The sequence below is a fragment of the Struthio camelus genome, chromosome 2 (genome assembly GCF_040807025.1).
Source record: "Struthio camelus isolate bStrCam1 chromosome 2, bStrCam1.hap1, whole genome shotgun sequence".
NCBI classification, from domain to species: domain Eukaryota; kingdom Metazoa; phylum Chordata; class Aves; order Struthioniformes; family Struthionidae; genus Struthio; species Struthio camelus.
In genome coordinates, this window is record NC_090943.1 from 60,500,503 (window position 1) to 60,519,902 (window position 19,400).

A 19,400-nucleotide genomic window follows, 5' to 3' on the forward strand; every position below is an offset into this window, starting at 1 on the left:
GAGCACGGCACAGAAATCCCCGAGGCAATGAAAACCAAACACACACTCAAAGTGGCATAGCCCTCTCAGGCAGTCACCGAATGGCTTGGTTAGCTTGGACACAGTGCCAGGCTAATGTGGTATCCTGCTCCCAAGAACTAAGGTAGCAGCTTGGCACACAACTGGGCTAGCTTTACGCATTTGTGGAGATGAAAACATGGAGGTCTCTGTTCCACTGTGCATTACGGACACATTCTCATCTATTGCCTTAAAACTAACTTACCTTCAAGGACAATTTTCACTGAAATGCTTGCGCGAGACCTACTATGGTTGATACATGACACGTAGCCTTGCTTCTGCCACTCCAGCCGCCCATGCCCTTGCCAGAGGTGGCCATTCTGGTAAATAGCCGGAGGTAGCAATGCCTTAGACCGCAGTACATGGATTTTCCCAGTTTTACCCAAGTCTATGGCCCTGTAGCAGAGGTAGCAGAATAGGATCTCCTTGCATGGCTTGCTACATCATTATTGTCTATTTTTTCAAGATCAAAACTGATAATCTACACTTTAGTATAGAAATCCCTCATCCTGGACCGTGGAAAGCAACTCCATTAGACAAGACTATAATGGCAGCATTTAATGTCAGCCATCCTGACATTAAAAAAGAAAATAAAACCTACTAAATCCTTAAAGAGATCCACTGTTTTCCCTAAATTAGGTATAAAATGTTTAGTCCATGCCACATTAAGACATGAACTCTCCATTTCTGGGATAGAAATCTACAACCAAGTCTACAGATGATCAAAACCCCACCTAAATGTTGGCAAGTAGATGCACATGCACAAGATATTCGTTACCATATCTTGCATTGCCAAGTTCAAGTCCTGAAAATACCTTCCAGAGGTGAATTCAGAGAAATTATTTTTGCAAAAAACATTGTTCTCACTTCAGAAATCATATAAAATAGAGGAAACCATAGAAAAGTTGGTTAGGAAGGGACCTCAAGAGGCTGTGTATGCTTGCTCCTGCACTGAGGAAGAGCCCAATATATCTAGCCATCTTGATAGCTGGCTCTGCGACTGAAATAAATGCATATTAGCGTGAAAGAAACCACATATTGACTTTTTATGTTACCAAGTTACTCCTTATAAAGCTACATGGCCCAGAAGGACAGCTTGTGGTTGCAGCAGCTGGCTATATTATTAATTAGATCTTTGGCTGCAGCTTAAAGGGTGCATTGTATCTCACAGGTCAGACTTTCCTGCTGCCACTGCCATCAAAGAATTTGTAACTGACTCCGTAACTCCCTTAAATTTTTCTGGCAAAACACTGCAATGAGAACTACCTGACACTTCCTCCTATACAAGACCTAAGTGCCTTACAGTATACATGTTAATAATGACTTATTTTAACCCTTGGATACACTTTTTTTCTATGCACAGAACATCCATTGAAGTCCAGGCTAAGTCTGTATCCATAGAAAAACTATCTTATGCTTCACGTTGACTCCATTGCGACTGTAGAGCCATCCTTGAACAAAGGGGACCCCAACTTCAGACAAGGTGGATGAACTGATTTAAAATATATAATAATTTTTGCTTTTAGAGGCAACTTGTAACAGAAGACTCCTCCTTTCTTGCAGTACGAAGTTAATAATTTATTATGACACCAGTTCTGGCACAGCTAATCTGACTGCCAAGTGGAGAACAGTGCCTTGCAGTCTGCCCCTATTCAAGCCCTATCTAGGTGCTCTAAAAGGCGATAAATAGCTGAATTACTCCTGCACGACCGGGATCCAAGCTCTGGATAGATCTTACTAGGATATGAAATTGCTTTTTCACTTCTCATTCCTTAGAGTAGTTGAATCTAAGTAAGTCAGAACCTAACCTTAATGTAAATGCTGGTATTTGTTAACAGTGCATTATTGTTGGGATTTTTGAGTACATATAAAAAAATAAAAGAGAGAGACATAGACAGTGGCTGTGGAAACCACAGAACTCAATCATGAGCTGTTTACTGCTCCACCATGCAGTTGGGTGGTATACAGTAACTGTGGTACAAATTCTAAAACTTAGGGTCTGGACACAATGTCAGAACTTCAGAGCTGCATTAATAGTTTTATAAGAAAAGAAATGAAATAGTTAACAGCAAGGAATCAAAAAAAGAAGAAAATTCTATAAGTGATAGTCCAAACACAGTACTGTTTTCTCCAACCGAAAGTAAATGCATTTCTTCAGAATCTTCTCAAACACAAGCAAGCATTCCCCTTCTGACCAAAAAAATCAAGGAAATACACTTAAAATCATAGCAGTGCTATACTTTGTTTCAGAGACAGTTGTACAACTATAGAAATAGAAATTAAGGATAAACTATGGAAAAGCTCATTCTCAAGGCTATTGTTACATCTCCAAATAATTGCAGGAAAGCCATCCTGCAATGAGAACCTAAACTTGCAAACATTATGTCAGATGCGGCTTTGACAAAACTTTAATTTCAGCTGATTCAGTTCACTGTCTTAATCTCAGCTGTAGCATCGGCTCCTGGAATGACAACATGGTTCTCGAGAAACTGTTAGTCTCCCTTACCTCTGATACAAGGACTATCTAAGAGAAAGGTATGAGCTCCTCCCACTCTTCATGCAATAAGTGCTTCATAAGATTCGTTCCCTGAACTGGAGGATGAAAGAAGTCTGCTTTGAGGTGACCTTGCTCCACAGTTTCTTTATCTCTGTTTTATAGGGAAGAAATCAAAGCTTGTTAACATAGGATAACTCACCTAAACTTACACAGTGCCAAGAATAAAATCCAGGTTTCCCAAATCCTGATTCGACAAGAACGTACTGCATAGCACCAGCTATTCATCTCCTGTTAAGCAATTCTAGCAGCAAGATACCATGCGTGGGCTTTGAGAGAGATTGGCTACTTACATTTAATTTAGATGAGAAAAAAATGCCACAGTCTATCCCTGAAAAAACAATCGTCCTCCATCATCCCTTACCCTCCCACAAACCTATGCTAGCACAGAATACACTGGATCAGCATTTTTCAGCTAAATTGATTTGCACTCTCCTAACATATTTCTAATGGAGATTTAGCCTTCTGATCAGTGAAATTTCACTTTATTAATTACCATTAATAAATAGTCTGCTCTCTTATTTACCTGTCATTGATCCCACTAGAAGTAGTTCGTGGACCATGTAGGGTCTGCCAGACATAAGCCAAAAAAACACTTCACCGAAGAAGTGCTTGTCAAGTGATTTTACCACCCCTACTCTCCACCCTAGGTCATTTACACCACAACATAAATCCTACACCAACTCTACAACAAACTTTGCATATAAGTAGTGCAACTTGCTTGTAGAATTTATTACTTCCTACCTTATCATATCCTTATTACATTTGATTTACATAACACTTGCCATCCACAAGGACTTCAGAATCATAATGCCAAAACGCTTCTGGATCTGCAAACATGCCTGCTCTCCTATGACAAAAACCTGAACAACTTTCTCCCATAACCCTCAACATGTAGAGAAAGCAGTACTGCTCTCTAGTTAAGTCACTAATTATGGAGATATATTTCAAAATGGTAAATATCATAACCAAATCATATATGTTAAAGACTAAAGTGAGCTACAAAGAATTAATCAATAAGTTTTCTGTGCGGGTACCTTAAATGCCTTAAAACTGCTGCCTTTCTCTCCCTAACTCAGACCTGCTGCAGAAAGACGTCTCTTCAGTGCTTTCCTCAGAGAGGTAGCAAATGTCCTTTGCTTTTACCCACTACTGAAACACTGCCCTGTTTGGGAAGAAATGGCACCTAGGGCATCGTTTGCATGGCTGGGATTCTCAGCCCTGCACCAACTCCCCGAACAACCCTGGACAAAAAACTGACCCTTCGTGTGTGACCATCTTTATTCCATCTGCAGCACAAAGAAAACAACAACCTCTCATCAATGCAAAAGGTCTGGAGGTCAACAAATAGACTTGCAGTGCTACAGATGTTCCTGTGCACGACTTAACAGCAATCACTGGCTATCAACTGTACCGTCCTAAGTGAAAAGCCAGAAATAATTGTAACAACTAAAATGATATGTATCTATATAACTATGGTAGAGATGTAGGTTTCTTTTTTAAAACAAAAACCAACTAATTATTTGATGGTGGAATTTTAGTCAAAAAATGAGCAACACTTCATTTCCTTGTTTTTCCCCCCTCTGAAGACGCGTTCTTTTTTGCAAAAGAACAGACCAACCTGAGGATTTAATGAATGCTGGGCAAGAATCTCATCCACTTGACTACCATTTCACCTTTTTTAATAGTAATACTTACCCTTGCAATAAAACATCACAGCCTCTCTCACACTTTGAGATCCCATGTGTCAGAGCTGGTTGAGCAGCTGCCAGTCAACCAGCTGCCCCTGGCAAGAGGTGACCTCAAGCAAGGTTACAGGACTGCCCATAATCGAGAAGCATGTGCCTTCTAGCAGTGCCTTGCCCCAGGAGGAGCCTTGCCTGGAGGCACATGCTCCTAACAGCAGCCCCAGCCAGTGGCCCTTCCATCGAAAGGGGACCTTACCTGCTCCTGCTACAGGTAGGGGCACCTTCCCTCCTCCTGAGGAGTCGGTGCCTACAACCTCTGGCACTACAGAAGGAAAAAGGTGAGAGGTCTTGAAAACATTAAGGATGGTTATAACTCAAGTTTGAAGTTCCAACTTGCTTCAGATAAGGTTCTGAAAGTCTAGGACTACCTAAACTGTCCAAATCGCTTGCGTCTATAACAGACGGGCTGTGAAACTCCCAAGAAAACTGCCTATTGCGAAGTTATCGATATTATGTGGAAATAAGCAGCAGTGCACAACCTAAAGTTTGTTTTCTGACTCCCAACAGCTCTACAGGTTTGTTGCCTTCAGAAAGAAGCTGCTGTTTGATGCACTGCTACAGAGAGAGAGAGAGAGAGAGAGTGAGAGAGAGAGAAAAAAGAAAAGGGGGCTAGTCTCCCCTCTTCCTACTCCCTGTTCCCTCCTCCCCCGCCCCCCCCTCGGCCTCAGCTTGGTACCTTATGTTAACATTTGAACTCCTGCGCAGCAAGTGTAAATGTACCATTCCTATCTGGTAGCATTTTCCATCCATTTTGCACAAGTATAAATTATTTAACAGGGTTCCAGACAGCAACAATCAGGCCAATACCATTCACTCTCTCATGATGACATCTCTTTTTGCTCTTGTCTTGTTCACTTAGTCTAAAAGGTCACTGCAACAGGAAGCATATGATTATTCTTTTATATGGAAAATATAACACTAATTTACTTCCAGAGAAGCCAGAAATGCTGGAATAACCATTTCTTTCACCAAATTACTGCACTTCTGAAGTTTTCGGTTCCAGACAGGACGAGAAACAGAAGAGCTTAAAATAATGGAAAAGTTATGATGAACATTTCTGGAAAGGAAAAAGGAAAATAATTCATTATTAGTTGTCTCTAAAAGTAAAAGTTATTATATATTCTAACTCAGTTCATCCATCTTGTCTGAAGTTGGGGTCCCAGAAGCTGAGATTCAGAGCAATCGCTTGGGCTTGACAATCAGCACTTTCAAAATGAGCCATTTTTCCAGCGACAAGTCAAAGTTGATCAAAGCAGTAAAGAAATAAATCGGCATTAACTATATATGTTGACACAGTTGATCTATCCTTTGCTTTCAGCTCATGCTATCAGAGTTTTGACAGAACTCTAAGCAGTTCTACTAATCCTGCGTTTCTGCAGTTTCTCCCTGTGGATCCACTCATTCCTTTACCAGAACTGAACCCAAGCTCAGCTGCTAAGGCATCACTTGCGTGGGACTGTGGAATAAAGTTTCCTTTGGTATGATAAGGAAACCGTGTTTGATTCATTAGCAAGGTGAAAAAAAAAAAAAACCAAAAATCCAGACTTTGTATCACAATTCCAGTTCTGCAAACTGTGCTTTGAATGTCTGAAATCTACTCTGCCTTGTTTGAGCTTTAAATAAACTTGTTTTAGCTATAGGTCTTCTGTGGGGCATTTCTGGTTATTCTGAGAATTCCTGATGGGATAATAGCCCTGGCATTGCCATGGTTCCCATATTACTCAGTGAACAGCAACCTCACTATGGAGAAGCTTTTTGCTTCAACAAAAATAGAAGCAGTATGTGATGCATGCGATACCTGGAGTTCAGGGGTGGACGCTCGTGGCTCTTCATGGAGTTTTGCTTTCAGTCTTATCCATGCGATCAACAGCATTCCTAGTCAGAGGTGCCAGATGAAAGGAATGAAAGCTATGAGGAAAAAATCTTTATAAAGGATAAAATGAAGAGGCCAAGTTTTGCTCTTGCACGTGACTTTTACTGTGCCAGGGAGAAAGAAAAAAAAAAATACACCAATCTGATTATGCCTGGAGATATGAAAACAAGGGAAATATGTTTTCTTTTGCCTTTCATCCTTATTTTTTTCCCCCCTCAATTAAAACCTCTAAAAGATAAGTTCTTCCAGACAAAGAAATGATTCCTCATTAAAATGTGGCAGATCTCTTGCAGTGGCAGCTCAGACATGCTTTCTGTATTCTTATATAGACAGATTCTTCTTTCTTTATCTTCTAGAGCATTTTTACTTCACAAGCAATCTCCCCAGAATGAGCATGAAATGAAGAACTGTTCGTTAACTGGATGAGGGTAAGAAGCGTAGGAAACTAGACAGGGATTGCAAGCAGGTTCTTTCCCTGTGGCAAAAGCTTTCAGAGCAACTACCTAAATTCAGTCCAAAGAGCAGCAGCAATACACCATTCAGAAACTACTAGGTAGATCGGTACATTTTAAAGATGTTGTTAGTGGTGACTGAGGCTTTCTTTTTCTTTTTTAAACTATGAATGCCATTATGAGAGAAAGGGTTTTCCCCCCTCTCCCCTGGAATTCGCAAAAAAAAAAAAAATACTGTCTTTATTCATTATTTTTATATTTTTCTTAATAAAGAGGTCATCTGCAATTTCTTTGCTAATATTTCTCATCCAAAGAAAATCACTTACAAGTCACGAAGAAATGACCTTCGAGCTCCATAAATCAATATGACAGGTGATTCAATCAGCCACATGCCTTCTCTGATTTAAGCAGCTGCTGACTCCCATAGAGCAAGCTGAGTGCAGGTCCCAGTGGCCCTGCAAGTGTTGAAGAAAGCAGCAGGACTGCACTTTTAAAACCACTGAAGCCTGGCTGAGGAAATCACTGACACAAGTGAAATAAAAGGGACTGAATATTTTATTTGCATGAACTACTCGCACCACGCACACCTCCACGTTACATTTTCTCACTCTGCACGCTCTGTCAGTATCAGCATAGAGGCCGCAACCTTGGTGTAGCTTATGCTCCTACAGAGTGATATCTGAGTCTGTGCCCAAAATTTGTGCACTTCCCAGGCGTTGCACTGTGTGAACTTTAAAGGAACTAGGGAAACAGAAATATTGTTTTTTCTCAAACGGGAAAAGCAGAACTGGACAGGCTACAGAGTGCCGAAAGAAGACCTTCACCTGGTGGGACATATTCTTATTAAAATTCAAAATGAGTCATTATATCAGAATGAGTAGCAGCTGGATTTCTTATGGCATTACTTTGGAGTTATTTGGGTAAAAATGAAAAGAGGGTTCAACAGGGTTGTTGGAGTCTAAGCCAAGAAACAGTTTATGACTGCAACCAAAAAGAGTTACTTCAGCCCCACTCAGCTAAGCTTTATTTGCACATTGTTATCTCAAAATACCATGCAGATGCAACAGCACAGAGTGTTTTCCCAGGACAGAAACCTGGCCTCTGTAGACTTTAATCCACCCGGCCACCAAAGGAACCACAAATAACTGATCTCAGAGGAAGATTCATGAAGCTTTTCTGTGAGAGCTGAACGATCCAATCTTTGAATGCAAGCTGCTAATATACTCCTAATTTTATAAAATCCACTTTGGACAAGTATTTAAAAAGTCTTCGAGATCAGCAGGTTTGATTCAATTATATAGAATCAAGTCTTTAAATCTTAGTACAATCTTTTAATGAAGGAAATTGACTGTACAATTGACTTTTGAAAAGGAATAAAAATAGGGGGAAAAAATAGATTATCATCAATCTTCTTTTCATACAGCTAGTAGGAGTTCATATCTTTCTTGGGGGGAAAAAACAGTGGAAAGACTCTGAAATGCAGATGGAGTTGTTCCCTTTACATTCCCTGGAAGATCTTACAGTCTTGCATACTGGCTCAGACTAAAGGTCTATCTAGCCCAGTGTCCTATTTCAAAAGTACAAACAGTGGAAACTTCAGAGGAGAAAAAAAAAGACACGAAATAGGGCAGATACAAAGTCATCGTGACCATGGTACCCTCCTAGTTTCTAGCAAATTATTTAGGGAGTGTCTGCAGATTGCAGCCTGACCCATCATAACCAGCAGACTGACCCTTCACAGACCCTTTAAAAAAATTTAAAAAAACCATCTAGTTTTGGACTCCAAAATATCCTATAGCAATGAATTATGCGAACATTGCCATGACTTTTGTGAAAAAGACGTTCTTCAGTTTGGTCTAAAGCTGCTGCATCATAATTTCAATATAAACTTTCTAGCTTTTATGCAGAAATATAGAACTACATAAATGACAGAGAATGAGAGAGAGAGAGAGAAATAGTAAGAAGGGATCCACCATTCACTTTTTCTGCACCATACATAAATTTACAAACCTGTTTTCCCCATGTCATCTCTTTTTTTTAATGCTGAAAAGTCCTAGTCTATTCACTCTTCCTTGTACTGAAGACTTTTCATACCTGGAATAATCTTTGCTCTGCTTTCCTATTTATTCTAGTTCTGCTGTCTGTTCTTCAAGTTGGGACGGCTCAGAACTGCATGTAACCTTTAAGATCTAAGCACAACACAGCTTTATCTGCACAATGACACAATTACATCTTCCCTTTTGTTAACAGAGAGTAAACAGACCTACACACACGCACAAAAGAAGGGACAACCACATCTCAGCTTGTTGTATTCCAGCCAAATATCCCTTACCTTGCTACCTCCCATCTCACTGCCTCAGCACCCTGCCATCATCCTCAGCAATTGACAGGACCCCTGCCAGGGCTCAGCAGTTGCACAGAAGTCAAGCATTAGTACGTGGCAACTACACAAGGCATGCAAATTTTGCCAAGATAAAACAGCTGATTTTTTCACTGCGTGGATCCTTTTGCCCTCTACCCACACATGGTTTTGATCAAGGCTTAATTCAGGGAAGTTCTGTGGCTAATGTTATGGAGGAAATCAGACTGATTTACTGCAGTGGTCCCTTTTGGGCTTGGAGTGGAAAAAACTGTGTTGTAAAGAAAATTTGAAGGATGCATGCCCCCACCCTCAGGGGAAAAAAAATGAAAAAGAAAAGAAAGAAAAGGTCCCTATCTTTTTCTCTTCTGAATTGCTTTCCTTCCATTCAGCCTGCTTTCCATCATGATTTTTCCATTAATTTGCACTCTTCCATACGTTAATGTCATCTCTCCTCCCTCAAATATACCTAGCAAGCATGTTAAACTTTGAAAGCTAACTGACAGACATGTAAGAAAACAGACACAAACATGATCATTAATAATGACCAACTGTGAGCATTGTCTTTAATTCCCAGTGCATCAGCTGTCTTTACATATGTTGTTTAAAGTCTATCCCACAACATGATCCAGGCTTTAGAAGTATAGGAGCCCAGTCACAACAGTTTTACGCAGGCCTCCAGTCTCGTCCAAGAGCCTCAACTTTCTGCTGGATCCTGAACTGACAGCGGGGAACAGAAGCAAAAATGAAAAGCAAAATACTGGAATCAAGATCAGTTCTTCAGCTGGGATAACAAAACCTCACCTGAAATACATAGTTTGAGCAAGAATTGCAGAAACTAGCCTAGCTTTCGACAGGTTGCATTACCTCACTCTTTCATGCTATTTTTACTTGGACAAAATGAGTATATAAAACACACCCAAAAATGTGGAAAATATACCCCTCTCAGCTGGAAAACTAATGACCTTCTCAATCGTCATCCACCAAGACAAGAGAAGTGTACAGCTTGGAAGGATACAGAGTGCTGGCTGGATCTTTAAAAAAATAAAAATAAAAAAATTTATGATGAATTTGCACTTAAGTTTATCTGAACTTTAGGCAATAAATAATTTTTGATTAGTCCATTTTAGTAGCTGTACAATAGATTGAAGGTTAAAATTTTGTTGCAGCCAATAAATGTAGTTTTATGAATGTGAATAGAAGCTTGCACGAGGCAAGGACCGGAGCTTTATATTTTTCTAAATGCTTAGTGGGTGCATTTATTTTCATGCTAAACCAAAGAATGGAATAATTTGGAGGGGGGTCATGAATGGATTAAAGGAAAAATACAACATGGGAGCTTGTGCCAATGCTCCAGATGCTCTGAAAGTACAAGTTCCCCAGGCTGAAGCTACAGTGAAACGTTTTTTGTCTATCACTTCATCTGCTTCAAGGATTCCCAAAGAAATATACTTCTATATTCCAAAAACTCAGTCATTTGTCCTGTATTGCTTCATTTCTTGGAATATTTTTGAAAATTTTCTCATAAAATAAAATAAGACGGAGGAAATGAGTAGATGAAAAGATGTTAAGTCAAAGAGTTAAATCACTAAGTTGTTCTTAGAACCATGGAAATGACAAAGACTTAGTTTTTCCGTAAGATCTGTAAAATGTTAATTGGAAAATATTCTACTAACTACAACAGCATAATAAATTATAAAGGCATGGTACTTTCTCCCTCTGTCTCTTTTTTAACTAGCAAGACCCTGAGTAAGGAAGGACACGCACAAAGAGGGAGCCTTGTGCCTCCTAGATCCCTGCTATGTATTGTATTCGGACACCTCCTCCCCCTACAGTAATCAAGTGTTTCATAACTTATCACAGACTTATAATTTATTTCAGATGGGATGCCTTTTTGCCAATGGCGAACTGAGAAACAGAGGAACTGAAATCTGGAAAAGGTATTTAGGAGCTTAATTCCCCTTGAAATGAGTTATTTCATTGTGTGACCTTTCTGTCAATCCCTGACTGGCAGTAACAAGAGTTGAATTCAAATGTTAGGGGTCACTAACAAGCATTGGCTCTAGAGTCTTCCTAAAAACCTGGGAAAATTAAACTGAACACTGAACAGTGCTCTGATGAGCTAATCTTCCTCACTTGCAAAGATATACTGGGCAGCTTAACAAAGGATGCTTTAAGAAACAACAGAAAAGGACAACAGGAAGATAAACAGATAACACGCAATAACCAGCTGCTCCTTTTCCAAAATATAACAATAAACATGTAAATGTCCCTCTCTGATTTTCTGGTGAGGACCAGCAAGGGCAGCTGGCTCCTTCCCCCTCCTGCAGGAACTTTTCACCCACAGCTTGAGGTTGTTAAATCCCAGGGCTGCGTCACATACCGAGGCCCCGACCGCAGGCAGCGCGAGCCACCTCAGCCTCCCCTACATAGCTGCTCCTGCTCGGCTAATCCTTCCAGCTAATCTCCCGTTCCTCTGTTATTCCTGCTCTACAGGCAAGGAGTTGTATAGCATAGAGGACTAAAAACAGCCATTGCTAAAAGGAAACATTAAAAAAAAAAAAGGGTTTTTTCTATTACAATTTAGAAATGTTTTCCATTCCTTTTTAGGCTTTGACTCATGCACTCCAAAGGTGCAAATTATTGTCTTGGATTAATGTGACTCCTCCCTTCAGCCTTGCTTAGACGTAGTTACTTGCATCTGATTTGTACACTTAGTAAAATTGCTCCGCTTTATGATATGCTTACATTTTTAACAGAAATGCTCCCAAATACGATAAAACAAACAAATGCAAAGCACAGGCGTTTAAGACCCGTCCATTCTTCTTATTCATCTCTGCTCCTCTCCACAAGCCTACCACAAAAACTCTCTCCACTTTGCAGGAATCAGAAAACCAAGCACTGGACTACTTTTTCTTCTGAAACATGACTTTGACTGAACTGAAAGCAATAGATGGAATTGCAAGATGTGTGGTGAGCTATGCATCCCCTTCTCTGCAAGTATAAACAGCCTGTTCTTCTGTCTGGTAAGCAAGGTAGATCCTTTTCTGCTAAAGTAAAATATTAATTAATAATTATCTTTTTCATGATTTAAAAGAAAAATATCTTTCTCTCATTGCCAAAAACAAATACTTCCAGACTCTTGATCATGGGTCTTGCAGCAGGGTTTGCACGGAAAACAGGAACAGTCTTGCAATCTTAAATTTCTCAAGTACCTTGAAGATTATGCTTTCCATTTCCACATGTGGGTCTCTGCCCACAAGTTTGAGCATGGCCCAATCAGCTGATAAACAGTGCAATAAGGATGAAAAAAGACAATCCTCTCCCAAATTAATCCAATCATACATTGTTAAGAGGAAACAACTGAGGAATTAACTTCACTCAGATTTAATTCCCATTAATTAATATCTTTGTTAAGTATGGATGCAGTAGGGAGCAGGAACATGGGAACAATAGCTCCAGTGTGCTGGAGCTATTCTGATCACTATGCTCATTAGAGACGGAAAATTCACTTCTAAGGGTGGATGGATGTTCTGGACATCAGTAAACAGCATATAATGGAGCATCCTCTTCAGAGCTGGATGAAAGGCATTAGCAGTAATTCTGCTTTTTTGGATAGTATGCCAAAATCTTTTTATTTCTCTGAAATTTTAAATAGTTATTTTGCATTATGCTAATCCATTTTAAGGAGGATTAAATTTCTTTGTTAAAAAGCTCCTGCAGCATACTTTTTCCATTTTTATTTTATCCTTTTAAACAATTTGCGAAATATAAGGCAGTGACAGTAAATACTATCCCTGAAAGCTAAAACAATCAGGAACTGAAGGGTTTTTTGAATCATATCCAGGCTTCTGGAAACGAATGTAAATCCATTAATTTCAACGCAGTCACTGTGGAATATGTTACCCTTCTGAAGTTCAGAGCCTTATTTTGGGACTCTTTAGGCCCAAGTCAGCTTTAGAAGCTGAATATCAGTCTGAGAAATCTTAGCTGGTTACTCCTCCAAACATCTCCTTGAGGTGGATGGTCACATGTGAATTCCTCACGCTTTAGGGATGGGGAAAATAGGGACAGAAGGCAAAATAGCATGCCCAAGGCTAGGTGGTAACTCAGACCACCGTTTCACAGGCTTCTTCCCTGGGCGCCCGTGCCAGCTGAGAGCTCCCAGGCTTGCTCCGCGCCTCCGTGCTTCCTGACGCAACTGCGCACGGGTCAGCATCACAAACTGGATCAGTTAACCAACCCCAGTTAAAAAGAGCACTGCAAAAGAATAAAAAAGAGTTAATTTTAGCTACTCTCTGAGTTAAGGCTGATCTGGCTTACAACTGAGGAAACAAGCGTGTGCATGTGGGGGGAGGAAGGAGAATGTGGGAACCGGGAACTGGGAGCAATGATGACAGAAAGGAACTATTCAGATTGTCGTTACTTCCAAACAAATGTCTGAGTTGGCAGAGCCAGGAGTCAACATGTAAATTCCCGACACTTAATCCTGTAGACTTGAGTGATACAGGTCACTTCTTGTTTCTCACAGTTTACCACCTGAGCTTCTCGCTCAGTTTTTAAGACCGCCCTCAAACATGAACATTTCTCTTCAAGCCTTCTTGTAAGCAATTCCCTTCATTTTTACCAATAACATCCAGAGGCAATCTAAAAAAGGTGCAACAGCACAAAAAAGAAAACTTCGTGGAGGGAAGAGAAAAATTGTTCTTTGCATGCAGCAATTTATATGTAGAGAATAGTACACAATGTTCATAACCCACCAGTCCAAACTGGGGCCAGGTTTTGACCGAATCTAGGCTAAATTTCCAATGGTCTCACTGCCTTTCTATGGATTCCACAACAAGGTTTACATATTATTTCAGTATGGTCTGGCTAGACACAGTGAAGTTAGAAGTAAGTGGTGTCAGCAGATGGATTTTAATTTTAAGTTAGAAAACATCTTACAACATTAACGTTACAAATGTTCTAAGAAACGTGCCATTCTGTGAGCCTCTCACTCCGGTACAGCTGTTACACACAAAATGCTGTACTACTAATTACTACAGTACTTGGATACAGTTTTCTCATGCTATAAAATACAAAAGGCCTACCCAAAATTATCAAGTAGGTGAGCAGTTTGCTTAGTGGAGAAAGAAGGTATACACGTAACTCAGCTGCATAATGAATCAGAGGGTAATTGGTCTACAGGAGGAGTCAGTAAACATAATAAGACAGGACATTGCCAAAAGCTACAGATAAAACTAAAATGCTGCCTGAAAGGAGAACAACTGGTGGATGGTGGTTACATCCAGGTGTAACAACTTTTTCACTTTTCCAGCGGTTTCAAAAGCACAAGCTGAAATCATCGGTCAAACGCTTTCCAAAGGGGACACCCAGCATGGCACAGCTATCTTCAGATGGCGCACACATTTGCTATAACCATCATTTTACACAGCCTGACTGCTTATGGTTAACACAGATCCCAGGACCGGGCCAGCAAGTCTTCTGCTGGACACCACTCACTGTCTCCTCAACTGTTTCTGTGATGTGGAGAGAATGGTGACTATTTTCATATTGTTCTGAATCCATCTAGTTTTACCCAAAAGCTTTAAAAAAAAAAAACCAAACAAACTGTAACGCACTGTAAGACTGTCAGTCGAAAGAAGGCATGCCTACCCACTGAGATTTTTGGCTGCCTAACAGGAGATTGGAAGTCCTGTTGCACAACAACATCACTGAATTCTTCTTCCTGTTTTTCTCAGTTTTGTGCGGTCCAATAAATGTTCAACCTCCTGGCAGAGAGCTCTTGGAGCAACTGCAGGATCTGGGAGAGTGAGGCAGGGATTCACCCATGAGCAGGATGCTGTGCACGGGATATTTCAGTCTGTGAGCTATTCAAACACCGCAGAGGAGGGGCCATTCACTTGACTTAGACAAGTTATCAAGTCCTACCCAGGCGAAAAGGATTCAGGGTGCTGCTCCTGATTCTCTGGGTAAACAAATGACTTTGCTTCCCAGGACGACTAGGCTGCACTTGCCAAGCTTGCTGTTTCTGCAAGGGAGGCCACTGTTTTGGGGACTCCCTCTGACCCTGTATACTTTGGCAAATCTCCTAGTTTTCTTGGAGGCCTTCATGGCTTCAACAAGTGAGACGGAGAAGGCACTCCAAACCTCAAAAGGACCTTATTTTTATTCAAGTAACAGCTGGGAAATTGGAGCAGGGACTCAAATCAAACACATTCAGAAATCTGGGAGTGAGAACCATTCCAATACTAGTGAAGGGGAGAGAGCAGAAGAGACCACAGCTCTGAAAGCAAAAGACAACCCAGTAAATTTCCCTTTTGAAAAATCTCCTAGAATTTGATAAGCTGTTCTAGCTGGATTCCTTTGATGGTTACAAGCACACTGACTCAACATCATTTTCTACCACATTCCACAAGTTCTTCAAAAATTATTTCTATAGAAACCTATGCATTTAATCCTATTAGTCTCTTTAAGTATACTCTCTGTGTTCGTTATTCAGAAGTTCTGATCTTTAGATCGATGGAATTACTGCAGAAAAGTCTAGAGTGTTGCTTTTCATTTGTATTTTATTGGGGGAAGATTAAGTTTAGACTACTAAAACAAATATCAAATGACCCAAGTAACAGTTCCTCAGTTTCACACCACTACAAGTTAGAGCAAGCTATGGATTTATAAAGTATGAACAATGATAGCAATTGCAACATAGATCCAGCGAAAACTCCAGCAGGTCCCTGAAGAATTGCATAGCTGTTTTAGGCGGCCTACACCCATCTTCCCTGGGTGCACACTTTGATCATTTTCCCACAATGACATTTCATTTCAGATTTTGTGACCTGTTCTCTAATTCGTTGTTGCCTCACTCCTTGAATGCTTGGTTTCTTCTTGTGCTCTATGCAAAGTGAGTCTGGGGTGCTTGTAAGAAGTCACTGAAACTGAAACAGCTCTACTGCCTATGGGACATTCATTTTATATAGGAATCAGCAACTTTTTCTGTAGTTCCAGGAGGTAAAAAATGGTGGGTCTTGGTGGGTGGTTTTCTGCTTTTTTTTCTTTCTTTCTGTCTTTCTTTTCTTTTTTTTTTTTAAAGTCAATTTACGATCTGGTTCATGGCCTAGCCTCACTAATAACTTTAGTGCTACACCTGAAGGAGCAGCATGGGGAAATTGTGGCCTTAGCAGTTAAAGTACAGAGCAGAGGAAGCTGAGATCTGCTGTAGTACATGAGAATTGTTTTTGAACTATGCAGAATAAAAAGTTAAGTGCCCTGGTTTTAGCATAAGTTCAGATTAATAGGCAGTATATATTATATTGGCAAGAACTTAAAAAAAAAATAAAAAAAACTGAATTCCTTAAGACGGGAGAAAAGTAATTTCTCTGTACAGTGGTAATTCCCAAAACGTCCAATTCTCAGAGACCACATGTAAGACTCCTTTTAGCATTTGTTTGTAAGTTCAGGATCTCCCACTGAATATACAATGAAGTTGAGAGCTATGGGGTCAGACACTCTCTTTTTCAGTAAAGTGAAGGGAAAGATACTTGCTGGAGCTTACTCTCAGTTTATCCTCACTGTCTTGGCAGTGGGCACTTCCTCCTTCACAAAGCAAAGGAGATATAAACTAGTGCATTTTACCCTGCATTTTGCGGTGAATCAGTTACTTCAGCTCAGCTGATGCAAGGTAACTCGTGCAGCCATGGAGAACACCTCACCTGCCTCACCCCAGGTGCCTGACATCACGGACCTGCTCACACCTTTCCTCACTCCCATGTCCCATCATCACCTCCTATTTGGCCCCTTCTTGCTTCTCTCGCCCTCGTGGCTCACTCTGACTAAGCCCAGCTAGAGGCAGAAGAGGACGTGATAGGAGTGATGGTGCTCCTGCTCCCTTTTTAAGCAGGAATTCAATAGTTAGAGAACGTATTTGCCATGTTAGAGAACCACATGCAGTTTCTTCTCCATCACGAGTCTATGTCTCTCATGACATAGGTGAAAATTTTAACCCATATCAGAAGTTTGAGGATTGGGGGAGGGAGGGGGAGGGAAGAGGGTCCCTCGTTCCCTGTTGTGGGAGAGGAGTAAGAGGAGTAGGAATGGATTGGACAGATGGAATTGTTGCAATTATTAATAAAAATGATCAAACATTTCTGAAATCACAGTTACTGCAGTACTTAGAAACAAAAACATAACTCTAAGCCATATAATCAAATAAATACAACAATACTTGCTGCAAATGGAAGGGCGTGCTCCAAGGCAAGCACTTATTTGATAACCATGCTTCTTTTTGTTGGAAGGGCTTGGCTATTCGCCTTGAAGCTCAGTATGGAGCTGAGGGGAACAGTTATCACTAACAATTGCATGTCTGGTCATGTTATCTTTTTTCATTTTCTCTAGATTCCTCTTATAAAATATTCCATTTTCTTGTGAGCTGCTGCTCCAGTAAGCTGCACCAAGGTTTTATCCGAACGTGTTGGGTTTTGAATACAGAGTAAGCAGTTAGGTTATTGTGTCAATGTTTGCCTTACACCTGACATTTCGTATTACATTTTCAGAGTTTGCTTTACTTATTTTCAAAGTTACTAGACTTTCAAAAGTCTAATAACTATCCTAACAAAAATTCAGAAAAGAAAAAAGATATCACAATTAAGCTGCAAAGCAGTAAGCAATACTGTGAATAGGAACCTCTGAACTACATGAAATTTAGTGTCTAACTTGCAGTTTAACTTGCTGTCCGTCATAGGCTCTGTTAGGAGCATTATTCATTAGCACTATTTTCATCTAGGACTCTGAATGTGTGTTGAAATTATCCCTGGCAGCTTAACTGGAAGAAGAAGAGGCCTTTTAAAAATGGCACTAAAGACGTAAGATGCTCAGTAAACACAGATGTGTGTTTTGACAACTGTAGAGTTGCCTGATTTAACTTCAAACACTAACAGTGCTAGGCACTTCAAGGAGGCCACCCCCTGCCTTTCTTTTGCTCAGAGTGATTATAAGCAAAGTACAAGGCTGTTGGACAGCAATTATTAAAATCATATGGGCCTGAAGATGCAGTAAAACAGTCCCATGCTTCATAAAATCCAGCCACTGTAAGACACGTAGCAACGCAGAACAAAATCCATCACCACCAATATGAAGCATAGGTGAGCAACAGGGCAGAAGCAGGGAAGAGCAAGTATGTCTTTCACCTGGGTTTAAACCTCACAATCAATGTTTGAGAGGCTCATCAAGTGCTAAAACCCTCTGCAAAAATGAAGTCATGCTGGCAGCAGAACAGAGGGCAACATATAAATGTCTAAAACGGGTAGTGCCCCAGCAATAGCAGACTCAGTAAAGATCTCAGAGCAATCCAGCTCACAGACAGTTCGAACATCCTGAAACTACACCTGCAGAGACAGGCAGGAAGAACAAGTGCAAGAGGGAAGAACAAGCTTAAGTGCCTCAGTGAATGATACCGCCTGGGCCTCGGCCCAGCTGCCTGGCTGATACATGGCTGCCTGGATGCCCAGAGGGAAGGAAGAGAATTACCAGGACACAGAGATTAGGAACCATTCTGGAAAACGGTAAAGAGGGTATTTGACAAAAGAACAGCATGCCACTCTGTGCAAAAACATAAGCTAATTTGGGTGACAACCCACTCCCACCTCCAGCACCTCTTAGCTTTGCAATGCCATACCTTTGAGTGCGGGAGCTGCATTTTCTTCTGGCTCCTGTGTCCTTGACAGCAATGTTGGCTTAGCTGCTGACAACTATACCTGTGCATGTGCAGGGCTGTTCCAGCAGGAAGCTCGTCTGCTGCCCTCTCTTACTGCTGTGCAAAACCCCTGACGGACAGTGAAGCCAGTCATCATACTAACAGCAGTTCAGAAGAGGTTAGGGAGAGGATGGTAACCCACTGCCATTGCCTCCGATACTGACAATGCAAGCACATAGCAGGCCATCAGGGAACCTTTCCTTTTATGAAAAGCGTACGGCTCCACAGGGAGGACAAGCCAAGACTTCTTGAAGCATCTGTCATAACAATCTTCTAAACAGACTTAAGTGGACATACTTGGTCTTTACACACAGGGCAGGGAACCATATCAGGAATGGTGGAAGAGATGCAAAACATGCAAATGCTGGAAGAACTTGCAAGTGCCACTAGTTCAGGGAGAAACACAGCTGTGCGCACAGTGTTGCTTGATCCTGAAACACCGCTGACTTATCCTCAGCAAAGCCCACTTTGGCAACCAGTATTATGCCAAATTGAGCTGCTCTAGAAAAAGCTACATTTTTAAGCATTTTTTTGAAAAGGGGTTGAAGAAGCGACTCTAGTTCCCAGCCAAGTTTTTCAGTCTTTTTTGGTCAGAATGTGACTTGGAGA

General features: G+C 40.8%; 1 long non-coding RNA gene across 6 annotated transcripts in view; it reads right to left on the reverse strand.

Moving 5' to 3' along the window:
- The window catches only part of LOC104147042 (uncharacterized), a 61,777-nt gene that overhangs the window by 4,943 nt on the left and 37,434 nt on the right, over positions 1 to 19,400 (reverse strand). For 2 of the 6 annotated variants that reach the window (XR_011139772.1, XR_694833.2), the window contains one exon: positions 8,632 to 13,303. The exons of the other annotated variants lie outside the window; for them this stretch is intronic. This is a non-coding gene — a long non-coding RNA (uncharacterized lncRNA). Of the gene's footprint in view, positions 1 to 8,631; positions 13,304 to 19,400 lie in introns of those variants that run through there. 6 annotated transcript variants of the gene reach the window in all.